Genomic DNA, 18703 nt, shown 5'->3' on the forward strand with positions numbered 1-18703 from the left:
GAGGCAGTAACTGACAGGCACTCCCATTCAATTTGCTGTGAAAAGGCCGTTTGTAATTTAGTAGCTGACTAGCTGAGGCTCAGCCCATATGGTAACTGCTCTGGCAATGGGAGAGAAACAGCACATGGAGCGCGATGGGAGGGAAATGCATTGTGGTGATTAACTCTTTGCAGTTTAACAAGCAAGATATTAATCTCTCAGCCACCAATGGGATGTTCATCAGTCTTGTCTGATAAAATTATGGCATCATTTACATTAGAAAAATGGCTACACAAAATGCAAGGACAGAAGACATTTATTCATACTACTACAGGCAGATTATACAGAGTGGTGCTAACCATCCTTATAGCTCTCCTTTTAATTTTAAAAGGAGTTTCATTCTTAGCTATTTTCATTTTTTGGAATGCACACATCACATGCAACTGGAAATTTTCAAACAGTGGGAGTTTAAAACTTCTGCTGGAATACAGTAACCCGATCTTGCACTGCTGAAGAGCCTTCAGTGCCCTCCAGTCTGATAAGGAAGTCATGTGACTTCAGCACCTGACAAGGATGAAGTAATTCTGATGAAAATAGCTGGTACTCTGCTGTAAACACCGGTTAGGTCCAGAGAAACATCATCTGCTGATTTCTTACAAACTCTTCATTGAGCCAAAACACCACTCCTTATTAAATGTGTACCTCTTTATTAAGGAGTCTATGATAAATGCAACTGAAAGGGATTAAAATGCAATTTATAATAATTATTAATAATTGTTTACACTTACATTTCTGGACACTCAACTCAAAGTGCTTTACAGGTGATGGGGACCCATAGTGCGCCAGATTGCTCACCACACATCAACTATCAGTGGGGAAGAGAACAGAGTAATGTAGCCAATTCATAGATGGGGATTATTAGGAGGCCATGATTGATAAGGGCCAATGTGAAATTTGGCCAGGACACCGGGGTTACACCGCTACTCTTTTCGAGAAACACCCTGGGATTTTTAATGACCACGGAGAGTCAGGACCTCGGTTTTATGGCTCATCCGAAGGACGGCACCTTTTTACAGTACAGTGTCCCCGTCATTATACTGGGGCATGACCCACTATGACTGCAGGGTGAGCAGCCCTACTGGCCCCACCAGCACCTCCTCCAGCAGCAATCTTAGCTTTCCAGGAGGTCTCACATCCAGGTACTGACCAGGCTCACACCTCCTTAGCTTCAGTGGGTTGCTAGATGTGAGCTGCAGGGCTGTAATTTAGACAAAAAACATCCATCAACAGACTTAAGGAAAAACTTCCTGGGTGAAACTCTCTTTATGGATTTAGAAGTAGAACTAAAACAAGTAAGCGTTAATCCAGAGTTTGTTACCAAGAAGCTTAGTACATTCTGCTTGGGGAAAAAATAAATCCTGGAGAGAGGCAAATGGTTAGAGCAAAACACAAACACAGGACAGAAGCCAAGGAGGCAAGGTCACTCCTCAGGGCTGCTCACCTGGAGAAACAGTGACCGAGACTCACCCTAAGGGAGGGAAGGCCCGATCAGCACTGTCATTTCCACTCACATCTGGCAGCAGAAAGCAGAGCTACTGTATCCTTTCATCAACATCTGCCCTTCACTTCTCTTCAAACACACAAGCCTGTCACCGATCACACTGACTCCTTTATGTTTTTAAAATACTAACAAAAAAAACACTTGTTAATTTTACTTATGAATTTCAAGAGGATCCTGACTTTGTGAGGTCACTTACTACAACAACAGCAGAACAAAATATTCAGAACACTGTTTGTGTTTTTTCTGTATTTATTACTGGCCTTAAGGGATGACGGTACCAAGACAATAATCATAAAAGGAAGGACCACAATACATGAGCTGAAAATGATGGATTTGGCCATAAATGTTGACCAAATTTTTGGAGTTCTAAGGACCTACAAAATGAGAACAAAATTAAACTATAATGGAATGACTTATTGGCGATAGTGACTGCAAACTTAATATATACTGAAAGAAGCTTTAGGCAGCAGTGTGGAGCAGAGATTAGGGCCTTGGACCGGAAGGTCCTGGGTTGAATTCCCAGTTTGGGCACTACAGTTGTAACCTTGAGCGAGGTACTGCACTTGGATTGCCCCCTTAAACATCCTCCTGCATAAATGGGTCTCCAGGGAATAACTGTGAATGATCATTTGCTCTCAAATGACTTGTCTGGTAACACATTGAAAAAAAATCCAGCTGCACAAATAGTGATGTCAGTACTGCACCCACCCATACATGATGAGCACTGTGGCTGACAAAGTGACCTATGCGCATGCTGTACAATGCATGTAGTTACAATCACTTTCAAGTCTTAGCATGACGCAAGCTGCAATTTTATTCTTGAGGATGGTTGTTTCTGGCCCAGTAATTCAGTAAAGTGCTAAGCATTTAAAGTGCAATCACATTGGGTGGGTGACAACTGACAGTCACAGCTGTGACAGGCTGATTAAAGCACATATTTAAGATAAATTCAGATAAAATGGAACAAACACAGCGGATGTCTACATAGAGACATACTCTCTGTCTTGCTCTGTGCCATGAAGCAAGATGAGTGGTAAAACAATGCTGGTTTGCTGAAGCACCACTTGAAGCAGAGGTAAACACAAATTAAAAGTACAATTTACATTTGCCTGTAACAGCTCCAGCCAGAGTGGGAAAAAGAACTGAATATTAATCATAATAAAAATCAAAATGTTAAAACCAGATGCAAGGAAATGGTTAAAAGGGGCTCCTCACTTGTGGGTTTAAGTGTTTATCAGGCTCGGCAGCAGCCAGAAAAATGTCATAAAAAAAAAACAGCCATCAGCACGCAAGCAATTTGAGAACTTGAATTCCAATTATATAAAACACTAATAGAAAACATAAAATCTCACATTTTTTTGGAAAGGAACAATCTTTGATTTGCCAATTGATGGTAATGCTGCAGTTTTGTTCGCTCACACATGTGTGCACCCACGCAATCTATCATAACAAGAAGAATGAGAAACAGTGCACAGATTGAGGGAGGTGGTTACAGGGGAGCTCCAGTTCTTCAGCACTGACCTCTTGTGTATAATCGTCCTACATACTCAATTACAGTACACTCACCAAAATCAGCTGCTACTTTGTTGCCTCTTACTTCGAAGCTAAGACTCTACAGCCGCCAGGTCTCACTTTGAAATTTTCCCTAATGCATTTTCACTCCTCTTTTAAATTACCGGCCAGAAGACAGTCTTGTTGGCTTCGCAGCAAAAGACAAAGGAAATCACCAGTTCCTTAAAATAGAGGACATGTAACCATTGACTAGAAGCACAAAAACAGTGTTGACAACATTGGTATGGAGTGCAAAATATTCTTTGTCTGCAAAGGAAAGCAAGTTAGTAAGAACAGATTCAGATTTCAGCATAAAAAAGGCAAAATGTTTCACATGCTCTCCAAATAAACCCTTTAAACAATCTGTTCCCAATTTACTTTTTTTTATAATACCTTATTAGTTATGCCATGGTGGCTTAAGGAAAACTTTCTTCCACTTTGCTACAAGAAGCACAAATCAGGAGACACAGTTAAACTGTGTGGGAGTGAAGAGATAAAACAGAGAGCATTCCATCTGTAAAAAGGTAAAAGGTTAGCATCCAAACAGACAAACAGAAGGAGCTCAGGAGGCTAAGAGACAAAGAGGACTGTGAGTAAGATGGAAAATATTTTCCTTTTCGGACGAAGTAATTGGCTGTGGTCAGGGGGACTCATTTATTTAACTCTAGAAGGCATTAATCTTGGCTCTAGCAATCTCAGTTGCACAATTACTCCTCAGAGTTGCATACTGAAAACAAATTGATTACAGATTAGGAGAAACTACAAGTTGATCACACTACCGCAAACTAAATGAAACAAGCACCACATTGGTCTTTAAACCTTAAATCAAATCGAACTGATGAGGTTTAAATCCAATTTGTGAAAAAGCAGAAGGAAAGCTTGACCAGGACTCAAATCAGAAATTGAGGCATTTGCGCTTGTTCCGGATCACTGTCAGGCTCCTGAGCTTGTAAGTGTAATTATGCCAACATTGTCTTCTGAATAAGAAGCTTTAGGGCCAGTTGTGTTCATTAGAATGAGTTATGGTCTGGAATACAACCTCAGAAATGTTTATGCTCAGGAAAGCTATGGTGCATTTTTAACCTGATTTAACAATTTATAACAGACAATAGGCCACCAACGGTTGCTAGCATTTGACTTTAACAAATACACTGTCGACATAAAAGGATGTGTTTTAAGGGAAGCTGCAAGGCAATTCTTTAAACACAGGACACATAAAACCATTCTTCAAATCCCTCTTAGAAGTGGTTTTATGACTAAGATCATATGTATGTATCACTCAGCTAGAGAGCCACATTTGATGGTCAGGCTCTCAGTTTTTACTGTAATGTTATCTTTACTGTTTTCTTGCAGCAGGGTAAAGTTTGTGATTTATAACATATGGACTAGATGATGTCATTGTAAACCAAGCAAGGTCAGTCATTCGAGATATTGTTCACTGACAATGGGATGAGATCACTGCATTTATTTGTCTTTCCTGAGGTGAACCACAAAACTAGGTGAAAAGACTGAGTAAACTGATCTGCTGAGTTAAATACAGTCTGCATTCTTTCCAAGTGTCAAGACAGTGGTGTTTATCAACAACAACAAACCTTTCCTGTTAACACAAACTACTATAATCCAAACTCAAAAGAGGGTAATTTTATATGCATCACATGGAATTAAACATTAATTATTGTTCCTAATAAGATTACCAGTTCCTTTGTTTAAATATTTTCAAATCTAAAATTTCTTGAAATGTATACTTATTTCAATTAAATAATTTCAAAAACAGCAAATAAAATAAACAGATAACAACAGAAGGGTAGAGGGCTCTACATGTTTACTATAGTTAAATCAGAGTGCAGTGAATCTGAGCACAGTGGCGTTTTGGTGAAACCTTCGTGAAAACATGACACAGTAAGTCATCATGAAAAAAATGCTGTATAAGGATGATAAACCCACTGGGAAAGAGGGCATTTATTGCAGTAAACCTTCAGGAGGCAATGATCAACCCCAGATTTTATATTCAAGAGATCTCGGGGACATATTTCAGCCAGGGTGAGGTAGGTCTGGGTGCAAGCCATTCCCAGGATTCCCAGGTTAACAGGACCAGTTGCCAGATGTTTCCAGCACAGCCCCAGTGGCTCACAGGTACACTGCCAGGTAGACAAAGACCTCCTCCCTCGGCCAACAGAGATTGACTGCTGTATTACTGATGTCACAGAATTTGACAAGATCTTATTATTTTTTCCAGTGTATTTGATTTGTTGGCCCAATGGTAGACTCGTTTTCAAATTGATTTGTAACTGGGGGTTTTGTCAACAAATGCCGATTTCTTTATCAGTCAAAATGCGCTGTGATAAAGAGGCAAAGGATAAAGAAAAACAGATTTGTGAAAGTGATAATAACAATGATGGAATTAATATTATTAATGACTACAATTAAAGTAATAATAATACCAACAACATTAGGATGCAAATAACAGGGACAATTGTTTTAATTTATATAGCACCTTTCATTCCAAAGGGTCCCAAAATGCTTAACAAACAGGACCCAATTTATCCACATCTCAGGTGCAGCAAAGTGGCCATTCATTGCAAGAAGCCCCATTATCCAGCAGATAAGAATTAAGAAGTGAGTAAGAGCTTGACCAGCTGAATTAAGGTGTAACAATAGGGAAGCCAGACTGTAGTAGCCAGAAGAATGGAGGTGATCATCACTTTTAATAATAATAATAATTGCTTACACTTATATAGCGCTTTTCTGGACACTCCACTCAAAGTGCTTTACAGGTAATGTGGACACCACCATCAATGTGCAGCATCCACTTGATTGATGTGACAGCAGCCATAGTGCGCCAGTAACTCACAACACATCAACTATCAGTGGGGAGGAGAACAGAATGAAGCCAATTCATAGATGGGGATTATTAGGATGCCATGATTGGTAAAGGCCAGGGGGAAATTTAGCCAGGCAAAATTTCCCATACTCTTTTTGAGAAATGCCCTGGGATTGTTAATGACCACAGAGAGTCAGGACATCAGTTTTACGTCTCATCCAAAGGACAGCGCCTTTTTACAGTATAGTGTCCCCATCACTATACTGGGGCATTAGGACCCACACAGACTGCAGGGTGAAAGGTCCAGCAGCAGGAGCCTTAGTTTTCCTCAGGAGGTCTCACATCCAGGTACTGGCCAGGCTCACACCTGCTGAGCTTCAGTGTGTTGCCAGTTGTGAGTTGTGGGTTGATATGGCTTTTGTTATGAGCAGTGCCCAGGGATCTTTAATGACCAAGCAGTCAGGACCTCAGTTTAATATTTAATCTGGTAAATCTCCAGTTCACCTGATGTTCAGTTTCAGTTTGGAAAAAAAATGGTCTGAATTTAATTTCAATGGTTCGATGAACATTTTGGAATTGATTGTTAACAATTCTGAATTGTTCTGATGGGATAATGAAAGCAAAATATGCAAAAGACCAAAAACAAGTTCTAGAAAACAACAATGATTTGTTAGCGCTGCTTTTTAATCATCTATATTTCTAAAACATTACCCTAGCTTCAAACCATACAAATTTTAACAGGAATCAGCACAGTCAGGAATCATGTTTTTGATTCCTGACTGCAGTTAGTCCTGTCACCAGGGAAGAAAGCCAAATAGTAAAATCACTCTTATTCATTTCCGGGTTAGTAATGTAGCACCCTGTGAAGTCAAGATATACAGAAAAAAAATCACAAAATGTTCTGTTAACAACACTCAAGCTCATTATTGATTTTTAGTTCTAGAGGATAGACAGTGTAACATTATAGAGGGAAAATTAAATAAATGTTTATGTGCTCTACTGATTAAAACATTTGTATTTCACAATGTTCTTGATCCACGGACTGTTTGCACTAGTTTTGGCTAAACACACTTCATCATGTTCCTTAATTGGGTGGCGCAGTGTTAAAACAGATTAAAACAACAAAAATACAGTATTTTTAAGAGAGTTCTTATTTGCCTAAAGCAGTCTGAGGTAAATAATCAAGATTCATCACCTTCAGCATGCAAACAACAGAACAAAGGTACTTGTCACATCAGTAATCGCAATCTCACAATCTTTGGCTTTAACAATGTGCTGCTCAAGGAGTGTGTGTGGTGGGGTTAGACAACAACTAACTTTAAATGAAACTGGGATTGAAGCCAAAAAAATAATGTCATTGCCAGGGAAAATATACTACATCTAAAAAGGAAATAGCTCTTTTTTGGGGGACAAATTATGCCCAACAGTGTTTTTAATTCATAGTTTCATGTAGGTTGAGGTTCAGAGATTCAGTAAAAAACACACAGCAGAATAACATTTGATCTCAAATTCCTTTTCATATTGGTTGTGCTGCTGCCCCATGTAGCAGAGCTCATTGTGTATTAATATCGCAATTAAAAAGGTTTTGTGTGTTTTACTATGCAATTTCAGTTAGTCAACAGCTTTCAATGGGTTTTAATTTGCAGTGAAAAGGGTGCCAACAGTTCATGTACATGTATTCTATTGTCAGATATACTATAAAATATTTTTTAAGCCAGCAGGTAATCTCTTTGTATACAGTATTTAACATGTGCATTGTATTGTACACTGCAGTTATTGCATTACTTATGGTATTAGCATATTTTTTTCACAGTTGTTCATTTTACATAATTATATAATTTTTTATATAATTAATGCAACTGAATAGCTAGATTTGCTATGAAGAGTTGCCACACAGGTCTACAGCAAATACATTTTTTAAATGATAATATTACCTGTCAAAACCGACAAGTTCCTTCTTGAAGAAAACAGGCAGGTGAACAAACATTCTTTGTCCAGGACACCATGTTATAAACTTAATAAATATTTATGAATTCCTTATTTTTGAAATTCAAAATAAAGTATTGCAAAAAAACCCAGGCATGATCTCGTTATAATATGGTGGGAGTACAGCAGCAGCAGCGGAGCAGAACGCTAAATTTTAAAGGTATAATGATCAATGTCGGTTCTGTGACTCCGGCCTTCCCATGGCTGCCTGAAGAGATTGAGAGTATATTATATATAAAATACTGTGTTGGCCTGATGTGGCTTCAAGCAGTTTCATCAAATCCAGGAGTTAATTTATTCCCACATGAAAGTTAAACACTCATCTAAGAATGTCTGCTATTTTGTTTTGTAATACCATCTGACCAGCTGCAGGAAACAATTTACAGCCCCTTGAAGCCTCCTGATCCCTTGTCAACAAGTCTGAGAAACTTGAACACATCAGACACCCCCTACCTGCACTGCTCATTTTAATCGGTTAAACAAAAGCCACAAAGCAAAACAATGAAAAACAAACCAAAAAATGAAATAAATGGAAGGTGGTGTTCATACATCTCGGGAACTGGATGACTCCTGCTGACTGGTGTGACTGCTTAACTAGACCACTTCTCCTGGCTCCTGGCACGTAGAGCCTTCCTGCACTCCTACAGATGCAAAGGTCTAACAGAACTTACAGCACTAACGGGGCAACCGAATCAATACATCTTGCATCAATGTCAGTTCACAACTGTGCCATCCTCAGTTGCTGAGGGTATAGGAATCAGTCTGAGTACTGGAGTCAGGCATTGTCTTCTTTGATCCAGGTTTTGCTTGGCGAAGGTTTCTTTCTTCATATTCAGAACATTACCCCTACAAAGCCACGTCTTTCACAGTCTGAAGCAAAGGCATTATTTTGTATTTTCCAGGTTTAATTGTTATAATGTTCAGCTTGTAAGTGGATCCAAACTTCTTAACACGCTACAATGGCTTCTAGGCTCAAATGGCTGAGCAGATCTCTCCTGGTTTAGCATCCTCCCTGTGGATTTTAGAATAACAATTAAAATCCTACTGCTTATATTTAATTGCTTGAAAGGTCTGGCTCCTGAGCTGTTAACTCCCTCCATACCTGTACGCTGGTGGTGCAGTTCAGATTCCGGCCTTCTTCCGGTTCCCAAAGTGAGACCCTGCGTTTGGGAGACAAGCTTTGTCTGGCGTTGCTCCAAGGCTGTGGAATGATCTCCCATCTCATATCAGATCTTGCAATTCAGTCAGCTGTGTTGTTCCTTGCCTTATAACTTACATCTCTGGTAGATCACATGACTTATACACCAGGATGGACTGAATTTGGGTTGTCCATGTTTTATCATTGAAACAGGTTAGGTTTGTGAAGTAGGGATGTCAGAGACTCAAAAAACAAACAAACAAACAAACAAACAAACAAACAAACAAACAAACAAACAAACAAACAAACAAACAGAATCTTCTTCTGCTTCCAGTGTGGGTTTGTAGGTACCCTGTTAACAAGGCTAAAGATTTCATTTTTAACCACCCTTAATACTCTCTCCATTCCTCCTTAGTAGCTCTTGTGCATTTTCTTATTAAGTTAATGTGTATCTGGACTAAAATCTCTCCAGAAACATGCGAGCTGTCTAGACTTGCTACAAAAAATGGATGTTGCCACAATTGCTTTCACTTAAAACAATAACAAAATGTTAACAGATTTGTTAATACTTTGATAAGCATTACAATATGGCAGCCTGCTCTTCTGCAGAGAGCATTTAATTTTCAAATTTCTATATAGAGATCGGAGGGTGACCCGCATATTTGAAACTAACAAATCCTTTGACCAAATCCTTGCTGGAAGTTTGATGTTCGTGTCTGTGCAGATGTGAATGCTGTCATGAATTACACGCTATTACCCAGTCTTATGCATGTACAACAACGAAATTGTATGTCTGATCTAAATGTGGTCGATATATCATATGTTTAAACCATCAGCCAAATAATTTATTTTCAAGAAAGCATGAACTGTACACCATAAATACGTTTCCTTCACAAGCTTTGTTTTCTCTGGTACAAAAACCTACCATGCCTTCAGAAAGTATTCACCCCTCCTTGTATTTTTCCCAATTCATGCTGCAAACTCAAATACAAATGTCGTATACTCATACAGGATATTTTATCACTGATCTACACAAATTACTCTATAATGTTGAACTGGAATTAAACTTATGGAAAATGTTATTTAAAAAGTCTTGATTTGGTAAGTATTTACCCTCTTTGCTATGACACAACTTCCTTGTGAGATCAGTTTAAAATTTTAATCTAGTCCACCTGTGGTCAGTTCAATGGGTCGACATAACTTCAGAAGACACACACCTCTTTATATAATGCACCTCAGTTAGCAGAGTAAAAACTCCAGCGTCAGGATCAAGGCGCTGTCTGTACAACTTTGAAACACGATTGTGAGGAGGCATAGATCAGTAGAGGGATACTAAATACAGTATATCTAGGGTGCTTAAAGTTCCCAGGAGCACAGTCAGAACAGAATACAGCAACCGGGCAAGAAGGACCTTAATTAGAGAAGTGACCAAGAAACTAATGACCATCCTGTCGGAGCTACAGAGTTCCATGGCACAGAGTTGAAAGAATCTGTATAGGAACTATAATCTCTGCACCAGCTTAGGCTCTTTTGGAGCACTGTTAGATAGAAAATAATAGTTTGTAAGAAGGTGTGTGGTACATTCTGACACCACGTGGCAAAATATTCTCTGGTCTGATGAAAAAAAAACTGAACTCTTTGGCTTGAATGCAAAGCACTATGTGTGGTGCAAACTGAATAAAGCTCATCACTGTGTATCACTGTCCCTGTCTTGAATGATGATGGGGGCAGCATCATCTGATGGGGATGCTTCTCAGCGGCAAGGACTAGGGCACTTGTCAGGATAGAGGGAACAGTGAATGGAGCCAAATACTGGCAAATCCTGTATTTGGCTGTGTCTTTGTCATTGCATGACACAGGAGGATTATGGGATGTGATTACCATCAATCAGTGAGATTCATACCATCCGCTGTCGCAATAAAGCCAAATCCATCATTCAGCATCCCAACTATCCCAGCCACAAACTGTTTTACCCCCTGCGCTCTGGCAGGTGGTACTTTACTATTAAAGCATGGATCACTAGGCTTGAGAACAGCTTCTACCCTACTACAGTGCACATCCTGCAATACCTCAGACTCGATACACGTCTGCTTGATGCACTTTTTGCATGTTTTTCTCTCTCAGTACTACATAGCTATTGTTCTAGTTATATTATTCATCGTGTCGTAATGTACTGTCTACAGTGTATGGTGTCGTGTGCTGTACTGTGTACTGTATGTCCCGAGAGATCAGAGTGAATAAGAATTCCAATGTACATGCATGTACGGCAATAAACGCCAAAGCAACACTGGGGCCCAGAATGGAATCCCAGTTCACCCATGTTCCCCATCCAACTTTACAGAGCTTGAGCAAATCTGTTAGGAAGAATGGACAAAATCCTGAAATTTTGCATATCAAGATGTGCAAAGCTGCTACAGACATACCCAAGAGATGTACTAAGTGTATAAAGTATTGACTCGGGGTAGGGACAGATGGTTAATACTTCAATAAAGCAGATATTTATAATTTTAATTTTTCCTATATTTATGTTACACAACTAAAATATTTTTCCCCTTTAAATTGCTGTGTATGTTGAGAGCATCCAGAAAAAATCATTTCAGTGTATTTGTTTTTGTTCAGGGGTGGGGTGAATGTTTTCTGAAGTCACTGTATGTTATTATCCATGTCTTTGTCTAATAACCATATCAATTCCTGTAGGTTTATAATGATGTTTTAGTTCTACCAAACGTTCTGTTGTATTTGTTTTGTGATAACTGTTTATTAAATCCTGACACTCCAATATCTTGGTCTCCATGTCTGGACCCTGGTCTCTCCATTACAGATTTCCAGATTTAAAAATTCCTCCAATTGGACATTGCATTTTGCCCCCATAATAGCAAGACAGCATTACAACTTGATATCCAAAAATCCCAAATCTTGTTAAACACTGATTTCTGGCTACCCTGTTTACACTCTTTTAACAGGTAATTCCCACTCTCCCACAAAGTCACATTGTAGAAATAAAGAGATTCATATGCTAGCAGATACAGTAGTTTTAATGAATATAAACGTTGCTCATCTCAGGACTAGTAATCCCAATACAAATGTTGCAATTATTAATAACTCCTTTCTGCAGTGCATGTCGATTAGAGTGTGAGGTGTAGACATCAATGTTTAACGTACTGGATTTCACGGGCAAAAAAGTATTGATGTTCTCTAATTACACTTGTCTGTTTTATCCAAGACCTATAACATTAGTGAATAGTCTGAAATACGAATGTCACATACTGTATGAAGAAATTAGGTTCTCCTCAAGTTTTTCCTGGGACAGTACAATATTTAGAACAATATATATATGGCTTTTGAAAATCATAATCATTATTCACAGAAACGTTCTACAGAGTTTACTTGACACTTTGTAGACAAAAACATTCAAAACTTTTCCCTAGTCCTTAGCTCTGTGACGAGGCCCTATGAGCAACTTTATGCAAGTTTTAGGAGTGTCCAGATTGGTACCGGGGACGGGTTACCACTTCTTCGTCCTGTATCTAAAGAAAGATTTCAACTCACTTAGTACTCTTGTTAAATGATCGAACTCCTTTTCGATGTAACAGATCTGGTCAGTTGATTCCAATACCACTTAATAGGAAATGGTGTTGGTAAAACATTGTGAGTCTTTGAATTTGCTCTCTTGACATGTTTGAATTCTGCCCTGAATGGCATGGTATTATTTTCGTAATCTATTTCAACACTTGGTGGTGAAAACTTTCTGAAGGCACCGTATATCCCTGCCTATGTCTCTAACCAATAAATATGACAATTTATGTAGATTTATAATCAAATTGATAAATTCCTTGCCGTAATTCATATCCTTACTCTATCACAGACATCTTCAGTTTCATCCTGTGATAGAAGCTCTGTAAGGGTGTTATCACAGACGAACAGAGTAAGAGGGGTGCTTTCTTTTGACCTTTGTTTTTCTTAAAAAAACTGATTTGCAAAAAACGTTTAAATACTGGCCTTTTAATTCTTCTTTTATGATTATGCTTGTATCATTGAAGACCTATATAAGATGATGATTATTATGCTTTGACCTTTGCTCAATCCTTTTCTGAAACACCTAGCTGCTCAGCAAGTGCGCAGATTCTCCAAAATGCAAACACCTTAAACAAATATATAAACTACAGCCAAACCGCAGCACAGAAGATCAGTACATATCTGTCACAGCAAGTTATGTAATCATTAAAGCCCATTGTTTTTCAAAATGCACCCAACGTGATTGTTCTATAAATAGGACAGCAAGCCTTGATGGTTTAAAACCATCCCCACTTGTGACACAGAAGGAAATGGTTCTCTCCTGTGGTTTTCCTGACATTTATAAATGTCACTAAATCCCCATGTTTTAAAAAGGTATGGGTGGTTTTCATATACACACATCACAAAATAAATAAAGAGGTCATTTAAGTATAAGGAAATTCAACTGGCTTCCAAATGCTCATTTTTTACCTGCAAGTTGTAATATGGTCAATGGCACCACAGGAGTGCCTGCAGAAGAACGTGTTGTGTAATAAATAACGTGTGGTCTGTCTTCGTATTAATGCAAGCTCAAATGAACAGCTTATGTTATTCTCACAATGATGTGCAACAGTTACACCTATACTTTTCATTAACATTCATTTTTATCCTTTTGGTGACAATAATACAAACCTGGATATACTCAGTGCTAGAAAAGATTCCTCTGTTCCTCTGCACATGAGGGCTGTTTAGAGTCACAACACTTAGAAATGTCTCCCTGTGCAGACTGCTCTTGTAAGAATGTTTACAATTCCTTTGCCCTGTTGTTCAGTGACATATGGTGGTCCTGTGTTATGTTATTCAACTACTTAAGAAAACACTTTCTACAGAATTGGTGGTTTGTTCTTCATGGGGTTTGATTGCAGGGAGAGCCAACACTAAGCACACATGCCATCATTACCACAGCTAGGCGTACATACTAACCAGCCTGATTCTGGCTTTATAGAAACACAAGCTGGTCCACTGCTGAGGAAGTTGTGTTTGGAAGAACAACAAGAACCCCAATGGGACCATGACAGTGCCATCCCCCTCCCTCCATCTTTCAATAGCATTTACCGTAATTCACAGCCATTAAAACACAAACCTTCGGATAATTTTGTTACCCAACGTTCCTTTAATGGAAGGGTTCACTATTTATGGCCTCCAGAGATTAGCCATCCTGTGGCCTTGTCTGCTGATTCCACAATTAGTTTCTGACTTGTGAGACCTCCAGGGCCAGCCTGGGGAAGAGCAGTTAAGAAAAGTGGTAGATGTCTGCTGTGCAGATGATTTTGCACATTTTGCAGAAGCAGAATGACTAAGGAACAAAATGTAAAAATTGCAATACTGTATTTTGGATAACTACTCAGAGAGAATGGAGGCTCCTGACTGTCCAGCAACCTCCACAATATCTGGGGAAATACCCTCATGAGTGAGGGTGCACTTTAAGACTTTGCATTCTGTTTTGTTGTTTGAAATGGACTTCAGAAGAGGAACTGTACAAAAAGCTCTGTAAAGGACATTAGCAGCCAATTGTCTCAGCATGATCCCAGTGATTCTTAATTAATCACTGGTGGAAGAAAGCAGACAAAGGAATCCTAGAATAAACCATATGTAAAATAACGGAAACACAAGCCTGCTGGGTTGAGGCAAAGGTCAAAGGTGAGGCCCCCTGCGGGACTGGAAGTAACAGACAAAAAATCCTTTGTAAAAAACGCAAGCATCTGCTGTAACAGTGATCCTCCTGCCAAATAAGCCTGACCACAGTCGCTTCATGGTCTCTCCTTCGTCACTAGGCCGGTCGTGAATGTTGTGATTTTAGTAATGAGAGAACAGACCGCTGTGAGGTAATGCCAGAGATAATTTCCTTGGAGGAAGAAACTTTACAACAATAGCAATTAATTTTATTGCTCAGATTTTCCTCTTTGAAGGAGGGAAAAAGGGATGAGAGGAGCTAAAACACAAAAGGGAGTGGAGAGCACTGTCAGTTCAGGCAATAATTCAGCTAGGAGGAAATACTGTTCGTTTTAAGCAGCCGAACATAGCCATTGTAAGGATGATTGGCTGTTATCTTCACAGTGGGACAACTCTTTTCATTTTCTTGGGTTTAGCTAACATTTGACCTGCACCTGTGATGCAGATAAATAAAGGTTCTCTTACCTCCCTCGCATCTCAGTTTTCTCTATTCTTTCATTTTTTCCTTTTGTTTTTGGATGGTGGAAGTAGTAAAAGCAAAGCAGAGATTCATTTTCAGAGGTTTTTCCATTTATTATGTTTTTATTTGAGGCTGCTTTGATGTATCTGGGCACTGTTGGACTTGGCAGTGAAGTGGGTTTGAGAAGTTGGATGAGTGTCATCTCACAGTACCTCCAAAATTCCCACTGACCAGGGGCCACTTTCGACAGGAAATACATCTGCCAGAGCCAGCCTTTGTCCACCACAGTGTGCTGCATGTGATTAACTCAGTGCCTGGGCTGTGGTAACAATGAGACACAGCTAGGAGAACACCGATAGTCCAGTCTGAATTGCAACTGAAAATGCATTTAAACCACACCGTCCTCTTCCCTAAGGAGCAGAACCATAGCATCACGGTTTCCAAAAAAACCCACAATGATGCATGTGGGTACATCCGAAGTTGAGCTTAGACATCTTACAGTTTTAATTGGATTAAGAAACAAAAAAATAAGTAATTAAAAAGTCACAGGAACTCACTTCTCATCAACAGCAAGGATACTGGCTACTTAAAACTTCTGAAGGCACGAAACAGATTATGGTCTTTGGGAAAGAAATCTGTTTGGTTGTCAGCTCAATTTCCTGGACACAGCAATGTTCCCTCTGGGTCAGATTCAAGGGCTGGGAGGGGGCCAAGGCATTCCGATTGAGGGCCAGTCTTCAAAATCTAAGCTGATCTTCTGTGGCATTAACATCATTCGGAATGTGAATGCCCCATTATGTAGTGTATACTGACAAAGACAAAGTGTAGTCTGTGACTTAAACATAATAGACAGTATGTAACATGGTACTGATATTGATATGTTGCTCATATTAAGGTACTGTTGTGAGAAAACCTAAACTTGTTCACAAGTAGCTATCAATTCTGGCAGATTTAGGTGTAAGAACTGTAACAGCAAGTTGTTACCATTAATATAAATCATGCATATTGATTGTATGTTGACTAATATGTACCTGGTAATATGTGGTGTTGGGTAATATACTTAGAAATGTGTTTTTAGTACTAGCTGAATATCTACATTAGTGAAAAAGCAAGGTTTTAAGGGCTTCATGATGTCTTTCTAGACCTAACCAGGGACCCAACCACACCTGACTAATGTTTCAGAAGGTGTGCAATTCAACCATTTCCCATGAGCCTCCTCTCCAGACACCACTCAGCAGATTCATAAATAATGTATGCACAGACTCCCTGTAGCAAGTCTAATGTTTCGTCTGCTTCAATCACAGCCCCTCAGTCTTTTAAGGTGGAACAATCTTTTGTCTTACAAATGACAGAAGGAAGGGCTTCTGAACAGCAGGGGGAATATGCTGTTCTTAAGTGGATTATGCTATTCAGTGCCTTACGACAGAAAAAGCTGAAATGAACTCACATTATTTTCCCATATGCACCATGCAGTTGTTACAAAAAATGCATTTTGCTTTGGCTAATGAAGCAACCTACAAAATACAGTGTATTTTCTTAGACCAATACAAGAAGAACTAACAAAACATCACTAACAGCAGTTTTAAACTACACACAGATGAAAACAAATATAACAAATAACAAAATGTTGGGGTAAGCTTGTCAAGGTTTCCTGACTTTCAGTGGCAAATAAGAGTATCCACCTTAAAAGGAGCTCCACTCAGTGACACAGCTGCCTGGGGCTCAGTAAAGCAGCGAGTCAATCACCACTCAGCCACAGGATACCCACTCTGGCAGGGAGGAGCTTGTGTTAGAAAAACCACTCGCCTGTCGCTGTGTAAACTTGAACCGAGGTTACCCCTTTTCTTCCATGCGTCCCTTGAGTTGAGATTTGCTGTTCACTGCTGGACACCTGGCCTGACAACCAATGCGGACATTACAAATAATCAATCAGGCTCTTTCGGCCCCTGTGTGTCTGACCTCTGTGCTGGTTTCACATTACACTTAATACTCTAGGCAGTGCTATTCTCTGTCTAGGCACTGAAACTGACTCTTCTTATTTGTTTTCCTTAACAGGATAATTATCTCCCATCTCTTTAATGTCCCTGCTTTGGCCAGAAGAGTCAAGACATTAGCCACAGGGCAGGTTAAGCTATCCCATCAATAGTTCTCTGTGGTTCAATGGACAAAATAAACAGCTTTATTTGCAACTGTGTGAGAACTGAAAGCTTTTCTTCTTTTCTTTTTCTTCCTCAGAAACCTGTACAGTCACCCAAACCATTAAGGAAAGGTAATATTTTACTCACAAAAACAAAACAAATTTGGATTATATCTGTCACTTCATGACTCAACGATCTGTCGTTCAATGTTACCAAGCAGTTCACAATGAAATGGGAGCACAGCCATCAGATAGACTTGGTCTTTTTGTGTGTGTGTGTGATTGAAACATATTGGTTCTGCAAAAGTAAACCCATTAACTCAACAGGACACTGGGGTCAATTACCAAGAAGCACTTCTCACACACTGAGCTCCAGGACTAAGATGAGTTGAAGTGATCAATGAGGCAGAATGCGCACAGTGTTGCATGTCTAACCAGTTAGGGTGAGAAATATTGTTCTGCAGTGATACTGTTCAGTGCGACAACAGATTAAACACATTCAAGAGTCAGTGCTGGTGGGACAAACTTCTGTTTCTGAATGTTGCAAATTTATTTCATGTTTGCCTGCTTCAAACAGTAGGTGATGCATCTGATCACAGGGATACGAAATACCATACACTCAAACTGCATCCATCTTGTGCAGGCCATGAATATCCGCCCTTCTTCATAAATGAAGGGGTTATTCCATTGTGGGCCCTCATTTCCGTAACATGCAAAATGGAGATAAAGGGTTCCTTTTCTTTGTTATAATTGAAACAAGTGATTTCTGTTTTGTTTTTTGTCTCCTGTTCCTGTTTGTCAAATTACATCCAGTCTTTAAAATCGACCATAAATATTTGCAGCTGGAAGAAACTAAGAACACAATTCAAGTAACTGCAGTCCGCTGACAGAGGAATTGTGTCTACTCTGGTGTAACATCCGTGGTTTATTAATGACCATCATGGACTTGACTCTTTCTAGCCAGAGGTCAGAGTTCTAAGATCCATCCAGCCTTTCAGCACCAATACAAAAACATTAAATTTCATCCTGAAATATCTAGTTGGGTGCACCTTGTTCACATGAACGGCAAAAAAAGCAATCAAAATAATGAACCAGCCTAAAATAATGAAGCAATTTAGGCAAACATTCAAACACCAGTATTTTTTAAATTATTATTTTCACAACAATGTTAATGGATGTGAGTCATAAATAGGTTTAGTGATGGAAATACTTGTTCTGAGTGTCATGCCTATAATGCACCTGGGGTGACATCCTCCACACCAGATTCAGTCTTGTTCTATTCTTGTGAAAGATCTATGCAGTCAGGAGTAAAGTGTGTTATATGATGCTGTGGGTTAACTGTG

The 18703-nt window shown here is 39.3% G+C and overlaps 1 long non-coding RNA gene across 1 annotated transcript; it reads right to left on the reverse strand.

Annotated features, from left to right (window-relative positions):
• Positions 1–279: 279 nt before the first annotated feature.
• On the reverse strand, positions 280–18702 carry LOC148658936 (uncharacterized). The gene is made up of 2 exons (XR_015940258.1): positions 7847–18702; positions 280–1237 (listed from the first exon to the last, which is right to left on the reverse strand). It is a non-coding gene; the product is annotated as an uncharacterized LOC148658936 (long non-coding RNA).
• Position 18703: the final 1 nt, after the last annotated feature.

This window comes from Lepisosteus platostomus, chromosome 7 (genome assembly GCF_059453375.1).
Source record: "Lepisosteus platostomus isolate fLepPlt1 chromosome 7, fLepPlt1.hap1, whole genome shotgun sequence".
Taxonomy (NCBI): domain Eukaryota; kingdom Metazoa; phylum Chordata; class Actinopteri; order Semionotiformes; family Lepisosteidae; genus Lepisosteus; species Lepisosteus platostomus.